The sequence below is a fragment of the Diadema antillarum genome, unplaced genomic scaffold (assembly GCF_040938485.1).
Source record: "Diadema antillarum isolate AM-2024a unplaced genomic scaffold, OU_Dant_1.0 seq00000945_RagTag, whole genome shotgun sequence".
Lineage (NCBI taxonomy): Eukaryota > Metazoa > Echinodermata > Echinoidea > Diadematoida > Diadematidae > Diadema > Diadema antillarum.
This window is the reverse complement of record NW_027271794.1, coordinates 748486-767250: the sequence shown is the minus strand read 5'-3', so window position 1 is coordinate 767250 and position 18765 is coordinate 748486. Positions and strand designations below refer to the sequence as shown.

Sequence of the window (18765 nt, the reverse complement as noted above, 5' to 3'; positions counted from 1 at the left end):
GGTGGGACGGCCGTATACATGACATCATCATGACGTTTAGCAAGTGGTAGGCAATCTGATGCTGTGATTGGCTTTCTACGTAGGGAATTCCCCATCTTCACACACACGCAGTCATAATGTACATACAAAATGTGTCACACACACACACACAGCATTGTGCAGACCATATTCAAGTTTTCCACACACAACACACACCCATACCGTAACCACACACCAATCCACAGACGATCTTCACACAATCGCAAGCAGTTTAGATTTACAAATTCAAACATCTACAATTGATAAGAAAAACATTCTTGATATCGGATTTCATTGGCGAAAAAACATCTTCTTACCCATAAAGGTGAGTAATTACCTCACACACATTACCAAGTTATCAGTATTGATTGAAAGATGATGGGTAGTCCCACATATGCAAATTAATGTCTTTATGTTATGCTTTCTTTTATGCCTACTGATATAACGAGATATCGGCTATAACGAGGAAAACGACTCGGTCCCGACCATCTCGTTATATCGAGTATCCACTGTATGTGTTATTTATTTTGACATCTAATTATTCACTTCCACAGAGTCGGTAGACAAGCAAGGACAGAGAGCCAATACAAGAGGGACCACCCAAATGCCGTGCCGGTATCCAGGATGACCGTACAATTCTATGTCGGTCACGGACGTCATTCAGTAGAGGCTAAACGCTCTCAGTTCCCTCTAACGCTGGCATGGGGCTGCACAATCCACAAAGTTCAAGGTATGTTGGTATTCTACTTCTTTCACTTCTACATAATATTGTTAAGATAATAAACCACCTTGCATCAAACTCTTCAAGAACTTTAATTACTTTGTATGAAAGTCAATATGTGTTATCTATTTTGACATCAACTACAAAACACCAAACTTCAACACACTACATCCTCAATACCATTTTTTTAACAACAGAATGATATATTCTTACTCTCTCCATTAGGTAAAACACTGGATAGAATCGTAGTCGCAATGGAAGGGAAAGGAAAGTTCATGCCAGGCCAAGCGTATGTTGCCCTGAGCAGAGTGCGCACACTTCAAGGTTTGCACCTGCTTGGGTTTGAGGAGAACACGATCAGGGTCAACCCAGCCGTGAACAAAGAAATGGAACGACTGCAGGAAAACACCATCACCAGAGCAGCTCCAACTGCTACCTCTTCTCCTGAACTCACCATCGTGATGCTTAACGTCCGGTCCTACCTCGCACACCTTGACGACATAGCTGCTGACAATGCCCTGACATCAGCTGATGTCTTATGTTTCGTGGAAACATATCTACATAAAGGGAGACGTCTCACAGATAAGGAACATGTCTTCCATGACTGCGTTTCAGTTAGAACTGATCGTTCAGACCAAGGAGGGGGAGTCATGACCATGGCACGACAACATCTCATCCCAGAAAATCTGCCCATTGCCATCAAAGGACTGGAGTTGACATCAATCACAATCAAGCATCCAACTCCCATCAACATCATCACCATCTACAGGCAACCATCATCCGACATGAAGACATTTTTGTCACTTATGCAGGAGCTATTGCGACTCATCCCAAAGGACGTGACAACCATCATCTGTGGAGATTTCAATGTGGATCTCAATAAGTCGGTTAATGCCCCCATCGTGCAGCTGATGAACAAACATGGCTTCACCCAGTCAGTCACGACACCCACTACGGATTACGGCAGTCTGCTCGACCACGTGTATGTGAGCAACAACACACCAGTCCAGGTGGAGGTAGTGGACACATACTACTCGGACCATGATGCTGTTGTAATGAAATTGGATATGAAGTAATGTTCATTTGTTTGTTTGATTGTTTGTTTGTGTGCAGCATAACTAGAAAACGGCTAAACAGATTTGTACCAAATGTGCAGGGAATGTTCAGATTGTGACAGGAAAGAATCGATTAGATTTTGGTCATAATCGGTTGAACCCTGCAAATTCTGTGTGACCTTTTAGTTTTGACTCTATAGTATAGTATACGTAAAGATCACCGTTTCGCACGTATAAGTATGAAACAGTTATGAAACAGTGCAGATGAGATGGGAAATGTTTAAAGTTCAAGTTCGTGAATTTTCACAGAAATATTGTAAGAAAAAGGCACTTGGAAAGAAAGACTCCAAATTGTCACTAGAAGCAACACTAGCTCAACTTGGAAAATGTATTGATGTGAATGAGTGTAATGAAGAGGTATTAAGTTCTTATTCTGATGTTAAAGAGAAATTGGAGAAGATCTATAAATATGAAGCCAAGGGAGCTGGTATACGAGCTCGAACAAGGTGGATTGAGAAAGGAGAAAAAAGCACAAAGTACTTTTTGAACTTAGAAAAGATGAATGCAAAGAAAAAAGAAATTACACACTTGAAATGTGATAAGGATAATCGTGTTATTGAAGCAAATGAAAAGATACTGAAAGAGATTGTTGATTTTTATTCAAAATTATACAAAAAAGAAACACAAACCAGAGAAAGTATGGAAAGTTATACCTGTTCACAAAATATCAAACGTCTCTCTGATGAAAATAAGGTAATGTGTGAAGGGTTACTCACACAAGAAGAATGTAAAAAAGCTGTATTTGCAATGCAAAAAGATAAGGCACCCGGTCTAGATGGAATTTCTGCAGAGTTTTATCAGGTGTTCTGGCCGAGAATACAAGCGTTTCTCGTAGAAGCCTTGAATGAAAATTATCTATCTGGAATGATGTCAAATACCCAAAGAAAAGGTCTCATCACATTGTTATTTAAAAAAGGTGACAGTCAACAGCTGAAAAACTGGAGACCTATCACTTTACTCAACTGTGACTATAAGATAATAGCAGCAGTTTTGGCTGCAAGGGTACAAAAGGTCATTGGCTGTATTGTGAATGACAGACAGGATACATAAAGGGCCGCTTAGCTGCCTGCAATGTAAGGTTAACGAAAGATATCATTGAATATGTTATGAAAAGCGGTAAAACCGGAGCAATAATGCTAGCAGACTTTGCTAAGGCATTTGATGTTTTGGATATAGAATTTTTGAGTTTGTGTCTAGAAAGATTAAATTTTAGCGAATCATTTCGTAAATGGATTCGTACTCTTTACATGCACATATCGAGCTCTGTATTGATTAATGGTTGGATATCGGAAAGTTTTAATGTTGAAAGAGGAGTCCGACTAGGATGTCCACTGTCATCACTATTATTCATTTTAGCAGCTGAATTCATGGCCAACAGCATCAGAGAAAACAGAAGTATTCGGCCAATGAAATTAGCAGGCTATGATTTTCAACTTAAACTGTTACAATATGCTGATGATACCTTGTTTTTTGTTCAAGATGAAAAATCGTTAGAGGAAATTTTAAAAGAGTTATATTCTTTTGGAGATGTAGCAGGTCCAAAGATTAACAAAGATAAAACATTTATGATTTGGTTGGGTAAACAGAGTGAACGTTGGAATTTAGATAAGTTTTATTTGAAGTGGTCGAGTAAACCAGTTAGATATTTGGGACATTATATTCATCCCAATAATGATGCAGCTTTTGAGTTAGATTGGGAGCAAAAATTATTCAAGTTGCAAAAAACTCACAGTTGGACAAAGAGAAGTTTAACCATCTTTGGACGAGTTATTGTTTTAAAAAGCTTAGCCCTTAGTCAAGTTATTCATCTGATAATGGTAGATTCAATACCGTTTACATTTTTGAAGATTTTGGAAAATATGGTGTTTAAGTTTATATGGAAAAGAAAAAATAAAGCGAAGTATTATTACAGAAGATTTCACCAAAGGTGGAATAAAGATGATGGATATACAAAAACAATTGCTAAGTTTTCGGTTAAAATGGCTGGGTCGTTTTCTCAATGACTCAAGAGATATATGGAAAATAATGTGCTCTTATTGGTTTGATTTGCTGGGGGGTATTATTTTGCTGCTGAATTGTAACTATAACACGAGTAATATAAATGATATTGATAAGAAAGTTCCAAAGTTTTATAAAGAAATTTTACAGGCATGGGAACAAATACGATATTGTACTACAGTGAAAGATATCAACAGTGTAAACAGTGGGTCAACTGATGTTTTAAATCAGATTATTTGGTATAACAAACTTATATTGTTTGACAAGCATTCGCTGTTTTATAAAGATTGGTATGAAAGTGGCATACTTTATTTTGGAGATTTAGTAACAATAAATGGTTTCCGGTCTTTTGAATACATTATGTCAGAAATTAATTTCAAAAGAAGAAAATGTACTGCAATTTTTGATTATGCAACATTACAAAAAGCAATACCAGTAGTATGGTATAACATGATACATAAGGAAATGTTTGATAGTTATATCAGAAAGGAAACAGTATTGTGTATACCAAGTGTATGTGTTTCAAAAAAAGTAGTTTTTATTATGGATCTAAGCAGCAAGGCATTGTATAATTTGATACCTTCAAAAAATTTGTTCACTAATACATGTTCCTTATATTGGGAGAACAAGTTTCATTTCCAAGCTGATTGGGCCAGGGTATTCAGATATAATTTAGAATATATAAAAGAAAACAAATTACGAGAATTTAATTTGAAATTGTTGTATAACTTATTGCCAGTGAGAAGTAATCTATTCAAATGGGGTTTAAGTCATGATGATTTGTGCCCGAACTGCAACGTAAAAGAAGACATTGTTCATGCTTTTATTGAATGCAAACTTAATGAAAATTTTCTTTTATACGTAAGGAGTTTGTTACATGATGTATACCATGCAACAGTAACAAAGATCAACGTTTCACATTTGCTGAAAATGCAGTGTAAGAGTCAGTATAGTTTGTTTTTGACAATAGCATTTTGGAGTATTTATAAGCTTATTTTGAAACGGAATGAAACCAGTAATGACAAAAGAAGTTGTTTTTTAAAGCATGTGTTTATGAGAGAAATTAGAACAAGAATAGAAATACAATGTTGTTTGAAACATAGAAGAACATTACGGAGAAATGAACAATTGTTACCAAACGAATTGTTGAACCTCTAATGCACGATTGTGCTTGCATCACTTTTATGTGACATCGTTATGATGATATTATTTTGATTGTGTATTTTGAATGGAATCTTGAATAAATCCTCAGATGAGGCAAAAGAAAAAAAAATGAAACAGTTTTAGCAACCATTGTACAATGCCTCAGTCGGACACAGGGGTCATTATGTTTTTTCAGTACATAAATTTCAAGTTAGGTAAAGCCATGTGTTAAGACAAAATCGTAAGAGGTTACTACACATAATGTAAATTTCAGTTTTGACCCCATAGCTACTACTCTGTAGGGCCGCCAAGGCGTGGGTCTGCCGCCTTTGACGGCCCCTCTAGTTATGTTATAAAATCGTTAAAAAAAGACAAATTGGCCCGGAACAAACCTAGTACAGGATGTATGGCATAGAAACAACGCAGTCGATTGTGCTACTTCATCGAAGTCGTATATTCATCATGGCGTAACACAGCGTCACATGTGCACTTGTTTTGGGCGAAAATATTTTGAATAGACCTGCTGGCAATTTGAGTATCAGGTTACATTGTATCTATATGAATAGACTGGATGCAGAAACAACAAGGAAAAGTAGAAATTACGCGGTGCGTAACATATGTCCCCGCCGGAAGTAGCATTTTGTAACAAAATGTGCAATATAGGTAAAAAATCAAGGTCAAAGGTCAAAGAAGTCAAAGGTCAAAATTCTGTGTAGAAGTTTTGAAGCCCTCACCTAGTGCCATCACATAAAGCAAATGGAATCGAAATTGGGTTAGAAATGGCGAAGGAGTAGCATTTTGTAGCCAATGTACAATATCAGGTAAAAAATCAAGGTCAAAGGTCAAAGAAGACAAAGGTCAAAATTCTGTGCAGAAGTTTTGAAGCCCTCACCTAGTGCTATCACATAAAGCAAACGGAATCGAAATCGGGTTAGAAATGGCGAAGGAGTAGCATTCTGTAGCAAAATGCACAATATAGGTCGAAAATCAAGGTCAAAGGTCAAAGAGGTCAAAGGTGAAAATTCTGTGTAGAAGTTTTGAAGCCCTCAACTAGTGCCATCATATAAAGCAAACGGAATCGAAATCGGGTTAAAAATGGCGAAGGAGTAGCATTTCGTAGCAAAATGTACAATATGGGTCAAAAATCAAGGTCAAAAGTCAAAGAAGTCAAAGGTCAAAATTCTGTGTAGAAGTTTTGAAGCCCTCACCTAGTGCCATCACATAAAGCAAACGGAATCGAAATCGGGTTAGAAATGGCGAAGGAGTAGCATTTTGTAGCAAAATGTACAATATAGGTCAAAGGTCAAGGTCAAAGGTCACGACTGAAATTCTGTGTAGAAGTTTCAAAGCTCCCATGTAGTGCTATCATATAAAGCAAACAGAATCAAAATTGGCTCATAAATGACAGAGAAGTAGCAAATTGAAGATTTTGATCACACACGGACGCACACACGGACACACAGACGGACGGACGGACGGACACACGGACGGACACACGGACACACACACGTACGGAGCCCGTTTCATAGTCCCCTGCTCGAACTCGTTCGGCGGGGACAAAAAACATTCCTAGATAGACCCTCTCTTTGACGCAATCTAAAAGGGCAGGGGATTAAGAGCATAATAGAGAAGGTCATAGGTCGATTACTGGCAGTCTCTTTTTTTTTTCTGTACCGGTCCATATAGAATGGATGTTAGCGATGTGCTTCGGATGCATTACGTAACCATAACTTTATGGTTGTAGGGAATCGAATGTGCAAGTTCTCATGTGCATGTTCCAAACATTTATCTATTATAGACATTAAAATACAACGAAATACGCTGCAATAAAGCGAATAAACAAGACACATCGCACAAATTTTCTCTCATACGCTTATAGCATTTGGAGAAATTGTCTATGAAAATAACGATCGGTATTTGATATCTGCAACAGTTAAAAAAGTATATTAGATAAAATTATATCCCATATTACGTTGAAAGTGACAATAATGATTTCGTCTGTGTAGTCTGTTTCTATATTTTTGTATGAATTCTTTATAATAATATGCTTCTTTTCAGCCGCAGTCGCTCGATAAATTATTCAAAATGTTTAGAAATCTGGGTCTTTTAGTTCATTTGTTTCGTAAGTTCATAAGTCTAAATGATTTTGCAATCATTGAGTTGCAAGGATATTAGCCATACGCGAGTGGTTGTAGTTCAATCCATTTTCAGTCAATCGGATATGACAACTTATGCCAAAAAGAAGAAGAAAGTATCTATTTTTTATTCAAATTTTTAGAAAGCGGTCAAAATTTGCAAAGCGCTTATTCAATTCTGCGAAAGACCGAGATGTGATTATGGAGCCCTTGTGTAACACTCGACTTCTTGGGAGTAAGGTATTTCGAGCAGTAAAAGTACGAAATTAACTTCTTTTTAACTGATGTAAATAATGTTTTATTGCTATTACTAAAGTGGTTTAAGCACTTATTGTGCATGTGTCTTCTCTCTATCTCTGAATTTAGGTACATGTTTTCATTCGAATTATATAGAGTTCATGAAATCGCGTTGCCGCATTTTCATATTCATAAACGATTGCAGCAAATGCTTGTTTGCTTTATACATTATGCATAGTGAATGAGAAAAGTACTTTATTTTCTGTCTTTTATCGGGGGATGATTGATACACACAATGAAATAAATATTGATTTACACTCTTGACAGAAGAGAAGATAATTTCATGGGAAGCAGCCGTTTGCTATGAGAGATCGCAGAATGTCGGGAGAAATGTTTTAATTTCAACAAACATGTTGTCTTTTCGTTATTTTCTGAAGTGTTGTATCGATGTTAAGCCTTAAAGCCTGTGTGGCACGTGTTCACCATTCTTCCATGGTCATGCCGACTTCTTCATCTTCCAGGTGGCAATCCTTTTGTTGCTAAATTGAGTGAACTCCTCTGACGAACTCGGAAATGCTCACCTGCGACTCTGTTTGAAAAAAAAAAAAAAAACAAACCCCAAAAACACTCTCTCATATAGAGACGAAAGTAAGTTCTCGATTGGCATTCTAATAGTCCATGGGCCAGGCCAGATATTGGTACCACCTGAGGTGGCAAAACCTTTTTGGTGTCATTTTGTTTGTCGGGCATATATATGCTTGTCAAGCTATGATAGCATTTCCAAATGAGTAGCTTAGTCATAATAAATGAATTTTTAACCAATTTGGTCTCGTTGTTATATCCCTATACTTCTGAATCGAAACTAACCGCTATACAAAGAGGAGCGCTGTTTTCTGTATGTTCCGTAGAGCTGCAAAATGCAGTATGCAGTATGGTATGTTCACAGGTACTCAGTATTCTGTTGTAAACGCGGTGCGCTTAGTCTTTATTCTAGACGGCGAAGGGAATATCCAAAGCTTATGATACAGTGTATATCCTTTTATCTGAAAACAACAACAACAACAACCAAAAAAAAAATATTCCTCTTGAATTTTACCGTATTTTGCAATTATTTATCATTTTCCGGCAAAAACGCTAGTGTGAAAACGCTAACACCACGCCGATGTCGCTTTATTTTCATCCAACAAAAAAGGATAATGCAAAAACAATGTACCGGTACACTACAATACATTATAATGAATAATATTGTAAATAAACAGAGTGATTTTTGTTTAAAATTGATTTATTTGTTTAGAGGGTAGTATAAAAATAGTATAGATGATCCCTTTTATGAGGAACTTTAGATATGATAACGGTACATTGGTCCAGATAAAGACTAAGCGCACCGCGTGACACCTGTGGACATCATAACCCTTTGGATATTCCCTTCGCTGCTTTGAATAAAGACTAAGCGCATCGCGTTTACAACAGAACACCTGTGGACATACGGAAGACAGTGCTCTTCTTTGTATAGCGGTTAGTTTCGATTCAGAAGTATAGGGATATAAAAACGAGACCAAATTGGTTTTAAAAAATCATTTTTTATGACTAAGCTACTAATTTGGAAATGCTATCATAGCTTGATAAGCATATCTCTGCCCGACAAACAAACTGACACCAAAAAGGTTTTGCCACCTCAGGTGGTACCAACAACCCATTTTTCGGGTCTTGGCCCATGGACTATAAATTGAAGTGTGTTCATGCTACATTTGAAGCATATAGCGAAGGGAAAACAAACCTGAATGGCCATCTTCAGGAAGCTATTTTTTGTTGGCGATTATGAATTACTTAACTATGAAATTGAAAGAAAAACATACAGAAAAACGACTGCAAAATCTTTGCATAATGTGCCATTATTTATAATCAAGTTTCCATTACTTTTCTTTTATGGTACATTTCCTTTGATTAGTGCTCCTTTATTCTTTCCCATTACATTTCATCACTTTCCTTTCCAGCTATCCACTTCATTCCCGCCTACAAACGTATACAGACATTTTGCCCGTATATACAATCTAAAAAGATATTGCCATAACATAGATAGGCAAACCTGACCGGATGTAACATTACATTTCGATTGCTAAAGTGTGATCGGATTACCATCCATCAAAAAGAATTTAGAAGACCATCATATTTCTCCCCCCCCCCCACCCTCTTTGATCTCTCTCCCTCTCTTTCCAGTTATCCAATTCTTTGATTGAATAGTATCATTAGTGAAGATCACTTCTCGATGATGCTTTGCCTGTATTATATATATATATATATATATATATATATATATATATATATATATATATAATATATATACATTCATCAAACAACATTTAGAAGACCAGCCTATTTTTCTCCCTCTCTCTTTCTCTCCCTTTCAATCTTTCTTCTCATCGCATAGATTCCAGTATTTCGCCTGAAGACCGGAAGACCTCATAAATGTTCTATCAAATATACAAATTCCACAAAACAATAGTCTTTCCGGTTAGTGATGAGTTTTCATGATAATTATATTATAACAAATAACTTCTGTCTTATCACTATGTGAAATCTTATCTTATGTGATTCGTAATGAGCAATACTTCTTAGCAGTAGAGTTTAAGTCAATTATAACATTGTAGGCCTACATAAAATTGGCAGCATTTAACCCCCTACTGTTGAATCACAAATGTGCTCGTTGATCTCTTTTATTTATCCCATGGAAACCATAAGTCATATCTGTAGGCAGACATAATGGATAATTCCAGAAAGCAAACTTCTTATACAAAAAAAAAAGAAACTTCTGTGTGGATGGCAGGTACCGCAATAGCATGGATTTTTCAGATTTAGTTATCATAAGTTGTCAAAGAAAGCAAGAAAGATGCAATGATTTATTTGAATATTGAAAATCCCATCAGGCTCTTGTCAACATTATGAAAGGGATAATTGCTGAAACAAAACCGAAAAATAAACTCAAATGAAAGATTGGTCTGCGAAACTCAACTTCAATGCTGCTTGAAGTTTTTTTTTTCCTTTCTCTCATACTTATGAATGACAGTCTGATTATGTCATTTAAAGATCGGTCAAATAATCTACTTGGCCAACAAACCAAATAGAGGATATTCTGCATAACATTCATGCAACGCAAGAGCCGATGGTTATTGCCTTTATGGGGTCCTATATATTCATCATGGTGAAACACAGCCTAACATATGCGAATGTTTTACGCAAGAATACTTTGAATAGACCAGGTGGCCAGAGTATCAGGTTACATTGTACCTCATTGAATAGACAGGATGTTGATACAAAGACATTCCTGGACGCGCTCGTAGAAAAGTCGGGGATTATGAGCATAATAGAGAAGTTCAAAGGCCGATTACAGACGGTCTGTTTTTTCTGCACCGGTCCATAGAATGCATTTGCCTTCGTAGAAAGCGCTCCAAATTTGCGAAGGGTGATTCAATTTTGCTAGAGATGGACCTGTGATAACCCATCGCTTCAATTGAACACTTTGTTTAGGAGCAAGGTATTTCGGGCAATAAAAGCATGAAGTGTTCTTGTCTTATCTCATGTTTATCGATGTAATCAAATGTTTTCATGCTGCTATTGAAGTGGTTTATTCACTTATCGTGCCAGTGTAACATATGTAACACACACACACACACACACATATATATATATATATAAGCATATATCTGCATTTAGGTAGGACTACATTTTTTCATTCCATTAGACTTCGCGAACTCATGCACATTGCAGCATTTTCATATTCATAAACGATTGCAGCAAATGCTCATTTCCTTTATACATTATGCTTATTGAATGAGATTAGTTCTTCATTTCTTTCTTGTCTTTTATCGGGGGATAACTGGTACTGTATAAACAATAAAACAAATATTGATTTACACTCATGACATAAGAGAAGAACAATTCAGCAAAATTAGCCGTCTGTTATGAGAGATTAAAGAATGCCAGGAGAAATGTTGTTTATTTCAACAAAAATATTGTCTTTTCCTTATTTTCTCAAGTGATGTAATAATTTTAGGCCTTCAAGCCTGTGTGGCTTGTGCTTGTCATACTTCTATGATCATGTCGGCTTCTTCTACAGCTGCTGGAGTATACGCAATGGCCAGCCCTTTTTTTTTTTTTTTTTTGGTTGTTGTTGTTGCTAAATTGAATTAACTTCTGCGTCGAATTTGGGAATGGTCACCTGCGACCCTGTTTGAAAAGACGCTCTCTCACATGGAGACGAATTTGAATTGTCTATGGACATTCTAATTTGAATACGTTTTTTGAAGTGATAGGATATAGTGAGAGGAAACTGAGATTGAATTATGAACATATTCATGGCACTATCTTTTTTTTTCTTTTATTTTGTCGACGAGTTTGAATTACATAACTGTAAAATTAGAAAACAAACGTACACACACACACACACACAGAAAAAAAAAATGACTATGAAATCTTCGCATAATGTTAAACCATTTTGAACACTCGAATATGCCATTTTCTCTTCCTTTGTAATACATTTGCCTCGATTCGTGCTCCTTCATTTTTATCATATTGCATTACATTACTTTCCTTTCCAGCTATCCACTATGTCTTCTTCATTCTCATCATCTTCAATTAGTCGTCTAGATTGAATATCCTCATCGATGGTGGCGATCACTTATCCAAGATACTTTGCCCGTATTATTATGTATAATCTAATAAGATATCACGTTAAAAAAGATTATAGGCAAACCTAGCCGTGTACAATATTTCATTTCGTTTGCAAAAGTGTGTTCAGATTACCATTCATCGAACAAAATTTAGAAGACCAGCCTATTTTATTTTTCTCTCTCTATCTCTCAATCTTTCTTCTTATCGCATAGACTCCGGTGTTTCATACGCAGACCGGAAGAGCTTATAAACGTTCCGTCAACTGACTTGAACATGTGTTTTATAAAATTATATAGTTGTAAGTGAATATATATACACTGTATATATATATTCTCCTCCCTTTCTCATGTCTCTCTCTCTCTCTCTCTCTCTCACACACACACGCACACACACACACACACACATAGACAAAACAATAATCTATCCCGTTTGCTGATGACTTTTATCATATATATCATATCACTGTGTAAGATTTAATCTCACTTGATGTGTAGTGAACAATATCTTATCCCGACATTACGGTATATAATAGGGTTGTAAGTGAATCGTGATTGCACATAGATTTTGCAACATTAAACCCGACAGGAAACCTACAAAAATGCGCACGTTGATCTCCTTTATTGATCCCATGGAAACCTAAGTCATATAATTACGGTCGAAATATGGAGGCAGTCATGATGGATAAATTCAAAAAGAAAACGTCTCTATACAAAAAAAAATAAAATAAAATAAAAAATAAATAAATAAAAAATGATAAATAAATAAATAAATCGTGGATTTCACAGGTTTAGTCATCATTAGTTGTCAAAGATTGCGAGAAAGGTGCAATGATTTATTGGAATATTGAACATCCCATCAGGCTTTTGTCAACATTATAACAATTGCTGAAACAAAACCGAGAAACCAACTCAAATGGAAGATTAGTTTGCGAAACTCAACTTCGATGTTGCTTGAAGTTGTTATTTTTTTCTGTCATACTTATGAATGACAGCCTGCTTATAAGATCGTTAAAAGAATCTACTTGGCCAACGAACCAAATGGAGGATCCCTGTATAGCATTCATACAACGCAAGAGCCGATATTGCTACTATGGGGTCCTATATATTCATCATGGTGAAACACAGCCTAACATAATTACGCGCGTGTATTACGCAAGAATACTTTGAATAGACCAGGTGGCCAGAGTATCAGGTTACGTTGTACCTCCATGAATAATCAGAATGTTGATACAAAAACATCCCTGGACGCGCTCGTAGCCGCCATCTGAAAAGTCGGGGATTATGAGCATAATAGAGATGTTCAAAGGCCGATTACAGATAGCCAGTTTTTTCTGCACCGGTCCATCGAATACATTATAATGAGGTGCTTCGTATGTATTATGTAACCTTTTTTACGGACCCCAATGACTAAATGGTTGTTGGGAATCGAATGTGCAAGTTCTCATGTGGTTGTTACCAACATTTATCATAGCATTTATACTTCGACAATGGCATACGCTGCAATAAAGCTAGAAACAAGACATATGGCAGAAGTTTTTTGTTCTTTTCTATCTCTTTCTCTCATACGCTTAGCATTCACGGGAAATTGTATATAGAAATTACGATGTTTGATATTTTGATGCTTACAGCATTTTCAAAGAAACCTTGGGATAACTAGACCGGTGGTGTAATGTAAAACATTTTCTTGAGTAAAGAAACGATTCAATCAATATCTATATATATATTTATGTATATGTATGTATATATATATATATATATATATATGGGCAATTCCACGGTAACTAGGACACAGGTGCCAAAAATTCAAATGATATTTGTTTCAAACACCATACATTTTCAGACAGTACTTGAGTTGAAGTTTTAAGAATCATTATGTTTTTCATTAAAAGCGGCCATTTTGATTTTCAAAATGGCTGCCAAAATATGCCTATAACTCAATGGTGAAAAGAGTGTATTGTCACATAACTTACTCTCTGTATATCCACTTTATTAGTACTCTAAACAACAATCTTTCATATGTATGCAGTTACCAGAGAAGTCTTTTACCACACGATAGAAAAAAAAGCTGGTAGCTTTAAAGAATTTGATAAAAACTGTTAATTACTTTGATAATGATGGATGTAACGTCAGTTACCAAAAACAAGGAATTTTTAAGTTTATTCATCAAAGGAAGTGAGCTGTACGATGTAACTTGGGATTTCTAATGTATGCCCATATGCCTTTATTTTAATACCAGAAATAAGGATACTTGGCATACTGGAGAGTCAAAATGAACACTACAAAATGTGTAACGTCAGTTACCGAAACGTCATACTCGAGTATGTAACGTCAGTTACCATGACAGTAATTATAACTGAGGCAAATTTTTGGCCATTTCAATACATCTGGGAAGTCAACTTACAACAAAGAGCAGCAATCCCTTTCATAGGAAATGATGTCATTACCATGGTATGTCCATGGATATTTTTTTTTTTAAATTTTATTTCTAAATTCATTTATTCATTCATTTACCATGATTATCTTTTTTTTTTTGGGGGGGGGGGGGGGGGGCTTGAGCTTTCGATTTTCGATTCAGCACAAGTTTAAGGTTAAATCATCTGGAAGTTTAGTTTGCCACATGCAGTATATGCACTCAAATTAGTACATTCCCAGTCCTGTGGGATGATAAAGCTACCAAAGTTTGTAGGCCTAATCAGTGACATGATTGCATGTTAACCACATTTCCTATTAAAAAAAAAACAAACAAACTTCTGCACAGCTGTATACCAACAGTTTAACAATCTTCACCAATGTTTGCTTTTGCTGGCATTTTTCTTTTTTTTTTCAGGAAGCTTAGTCAAGTTTCTACCTCAAGGCAAATGCACAAACAGATATTTCTTCTCTTGCACTTAAATGTGTGGTGTAGTTAACATGGCTCATCTTGTATTAATGGTACGTAAGGCATGTACTCATTATTGTTTGAAACTTAACGCTGATGTTGCTCAAAGTGAGAGAGGATTCTATAGGGTTTTAAAAAAAAGTGTTCATACTGTGTGTATTTGTTGATTACTTTATTCTATTCATGCAGGGACATTTTGTAATACAACACATGATAATTATGAACAGGAAGAGTTTTTTATATTGATTTTAGTATTCTTTCGTTGCAAAGTCCGATTTCTTGGTATCTCGAATGTATTTGCAAGCCGTGATCCAGAATATCAGTGAAAAGGAAAAGAAAAACAGTTAAATTACTTCAAGCTAGGAATAAAACAATAATGCTCTTTTGACCAAAAAAGCATTTATTTTTCTTCTTCACAGAGAAATATTGAAAGTGCAACACTTTTCATTTAAATCAATTGATGATGGAGATCATCAGGAGTAAAATAAAGAAAAGAAGGAGAAATATATCACAATAAATTTCATACATATTCATGCATATTTATGAGTTGATACATGTTTTTTTCCCCATGACCTGGAAGATATTTTGATATTTTTTTCAAGCACAAAAATATCCATGTTTTGTGTAGTACTACAAGGTATTATGGGTGGAGCACTCTATGTAGATAAAAACTTTCCTGTTCATTAAAAAACAAACAAACAAACAAAAAAGCCCTTAGTCATGTCAATATATTTATACTTGGAACTGCTTAATCTATTAATGGCTCTGTGTAATCATAAATGTTGAATAAAAATTAAATCTTCAGACAAATGTCAAGAAATATCCTCTTGTGCATCTACATTATTTTTGCCCAACTGTGCTATGGCATGGGGGGGGGGGGTGCCCCCTAAGGGCCCACCCAATATTATTTGTGTCTTTAGATTTTGTTTTAATTTGTTGCAGTAGTTGCCTGGGATTGTCACTGGTACATTGCAGCAGTATAATAACCTGTTAAATAAATTAGTTCTCTATAAACCCCACGGCAAAGTATGTGTAACGTCAGTTACGTAACGTCAGTTACTGACATGTTTGCCTTTAAGTTTTCATAGAACACAAAGAAAATGGACTACTGTTTCATTTCATTGTGTATTTATGACTGATGAACCAAGGTATGACTCCATATCAACCAAATCATTCTGAATGGTCAGAATTATGAAATATCACATAGCTATTCCCAATCATGATTTTGCATGTGTAAACCCTATGGCAAATGTAAGCGTAACGTCAGTTACCATCATGCCTTCACTGAAATTGGCATGGTGGTAAAAGGAGACAACTAAAGTGCACATTATTTTGCACACCTGTTCCTAAGAACCTAGGTGTATTGCCATATGAAACACATAAAGGCTAAAAGTCAGGGACATGAGATATTTCCATTTACATCTACACCATAATTTCCCATGTCCTTTTTCCGTGACGTCAGTTACCGACACATTTTCACCTGCTATGTTATAAGAAATGCAGTTTGAGAGAAAAACTTTCCACCTATTTCTTCATTCTCATGAACTTATTCATCAATGCTAATTGCAAGCCCAAGGTGCTTTCATTTACAAAACTACAAGGTAAACAATTTCATGAAAATCCTTACGTGTAACGTCAGTTACCGTGGAATTGCCCATATATATATACATATATATATAAATGTATATTTATATTTATTAATCTATGTATATATATATATATATATATATATATATATATATATATATATATATATGTATATATATATACATACATATGTATAATGCCCGTGTTTTGTTTCAAGCACGACAGCTAACAGCGCACTTGCTCCTATGTGGTCGTTAGCCTTCTTGTGGGTAAGGGGATGTAGGGAGCGTTCACTCAACAAAACAAAAAAAAAAGGGGGGGGGTCAGTTCGTTCCTTGATTCTCATTTCAGGTAGACTAATGATTTTATCAAAAAATTTGGCTGGAGTATGACCTCAGTACTGTATCGATACAAAAGACATTTCTAGAAGCCTGGTCGCGGATGATGGCTTTCAGAGGTGTAATCCGCCTTTTATGTGTGGCACGATGCGTTCTTTTAGTGAGGGTTACGTTATATTAATTAGTGGCGGAGTCAAGTCAAGAGCTAGAATAATGTTTTTCAGATGCCGATAGCCCAAAACAGTTTTGATTATCGTAACAATCTCCCGAGGTTGTTCTTCATGGATTAGTTCCCCCGTCAGCGCAATGGAACAATGCATGGTTAATAATAATCCGATACACCGGATGCGAGGTACAAGTTGTATGACAAAGAAGTATAAATATGACATGATTGTGCTTCATCATCAGAAAGTGCCAAACTAGGCTGAAAACAAAACCACACCATACATAACACTATTCAATGCATCGATCGGCAAATTGTTCCAACCGCCATGATGGATGTTTATTTACCCACATTCCCACAATGCACTAAGCCAACTTACCAATATCCAGTCAACATCCAACAATTACGCAAATACACATGCACGCGATAGGCGCGAATGTTATGGTGAACCAGTCAGAAATCGGATTTTCCCCGAGGTATTTGTTCGTTTGTTTGTTTCTGATACTCGCGGGTTAATCGATCATTATCAAAGGGGCATGTTGGTGCATAAGCCATCACAAGAAACGTTTTAAATCCACATATGACTTCGCTCTCTTCTAGCAATCTAGTAGTTGTCAGTATTTTGCCAAGATTACGAACCAATCGAGACGGAAACTATTAATATACCGACCTATCCTGCAGCGACGATGTTTTTTTTTTTAATCTCCTGCTTACGACAATGTGTAAGCTCTACATATATTTCAAGGCTTTGGGGGAATATCAGAAAGGACAAAGAATGTGTGTGTGTGTGTGTTTTTTTTAAATCCGTTCCCTACGGGATCCCGTGGGAGCAACTGATATACGGGAACCTGGTTTACCAGGTTCCCAAAATGAAGACAAGGGTGCCTGCTTCAGTGGCCTAAATTCATTTTTCTGTGTGTTAAAATGCTCAGAAGAGTGGGTTTGATAAAAAGATCTGAGTTTATTCTATCAGGATTTGTTCTCCTGCCATTTAAAAAAGGGGGTTTTACAGTATTATGTACCTTTTCGTGATTTAGTTTTTTGCTTGTTCTGCTGTAAACTCGTACGAACATGTACATAAAATGATCAAGGCTGAGATCAGTAAGCAATGCGGGTTCGCTGACCCCAGTCACCTCATTCAGGTACCTGGTTTTGTATAGAACAAAAGATTCTGAGAGCTCATCAGCGCACGCTCTATTCATACCTCGCACCCGATCGATATTTCCATTGTTCACGGGCACATGTAGTTGACCGTAGAAAGGGGGACACAATGAACCGCTTGACTGCCTTCACACAGCTGGATTACCAACCTGTGTGCCTCTCTGTCGACGGGCGAAAAGAATCTCGTTTGGGGGCATTAAAGGCTCTCAGAGAATTGCGGAAGGAACGGGAGGCAAAAATAGTACAAATACTAATACACCATACTGATAATGTAACAATATGGAACATCTACAATGTACATTTAATACTACCTTTTGAGTCATCATCAACATCATCATTATCATCAACAAATGGTTTCCTTAATGTAGTTATACAATAGCTTTTCTCTGTTGTTGTTGTTGTTGTTAATTGTCATTATTACCATAATTATTTCTACACTGTTCAAGTTATCGAGTGATAAAGACACACATACAACCATACAATTTTTCCAATTTCTTTGCAAGGAGACATACATGTACACACGGTGATGGTAATCCATATTCTTAGAAAGATTGGCAGTGATCTCTGCAATGTAGAAAATCGTCCATTTTTGGACAGGCATGAG

General features: G+C 36.1%; 1 protein-coding gene across 1 annotated transcript in view; it reads right to left on the bottom strand.

Annotated features, from left to right (window-relative positions):
- LOC139741674 (voltage-gated inwardly rectifying potassium channel KCNH6-like) overlaps positions 1-18765 on the bottom strand; it is a 175590-nt gene that overhangs the window by 93185 nt on the left and 63640 nt on the right. The gene's annotated exons all lie outside the window — the stretch shown is intronic.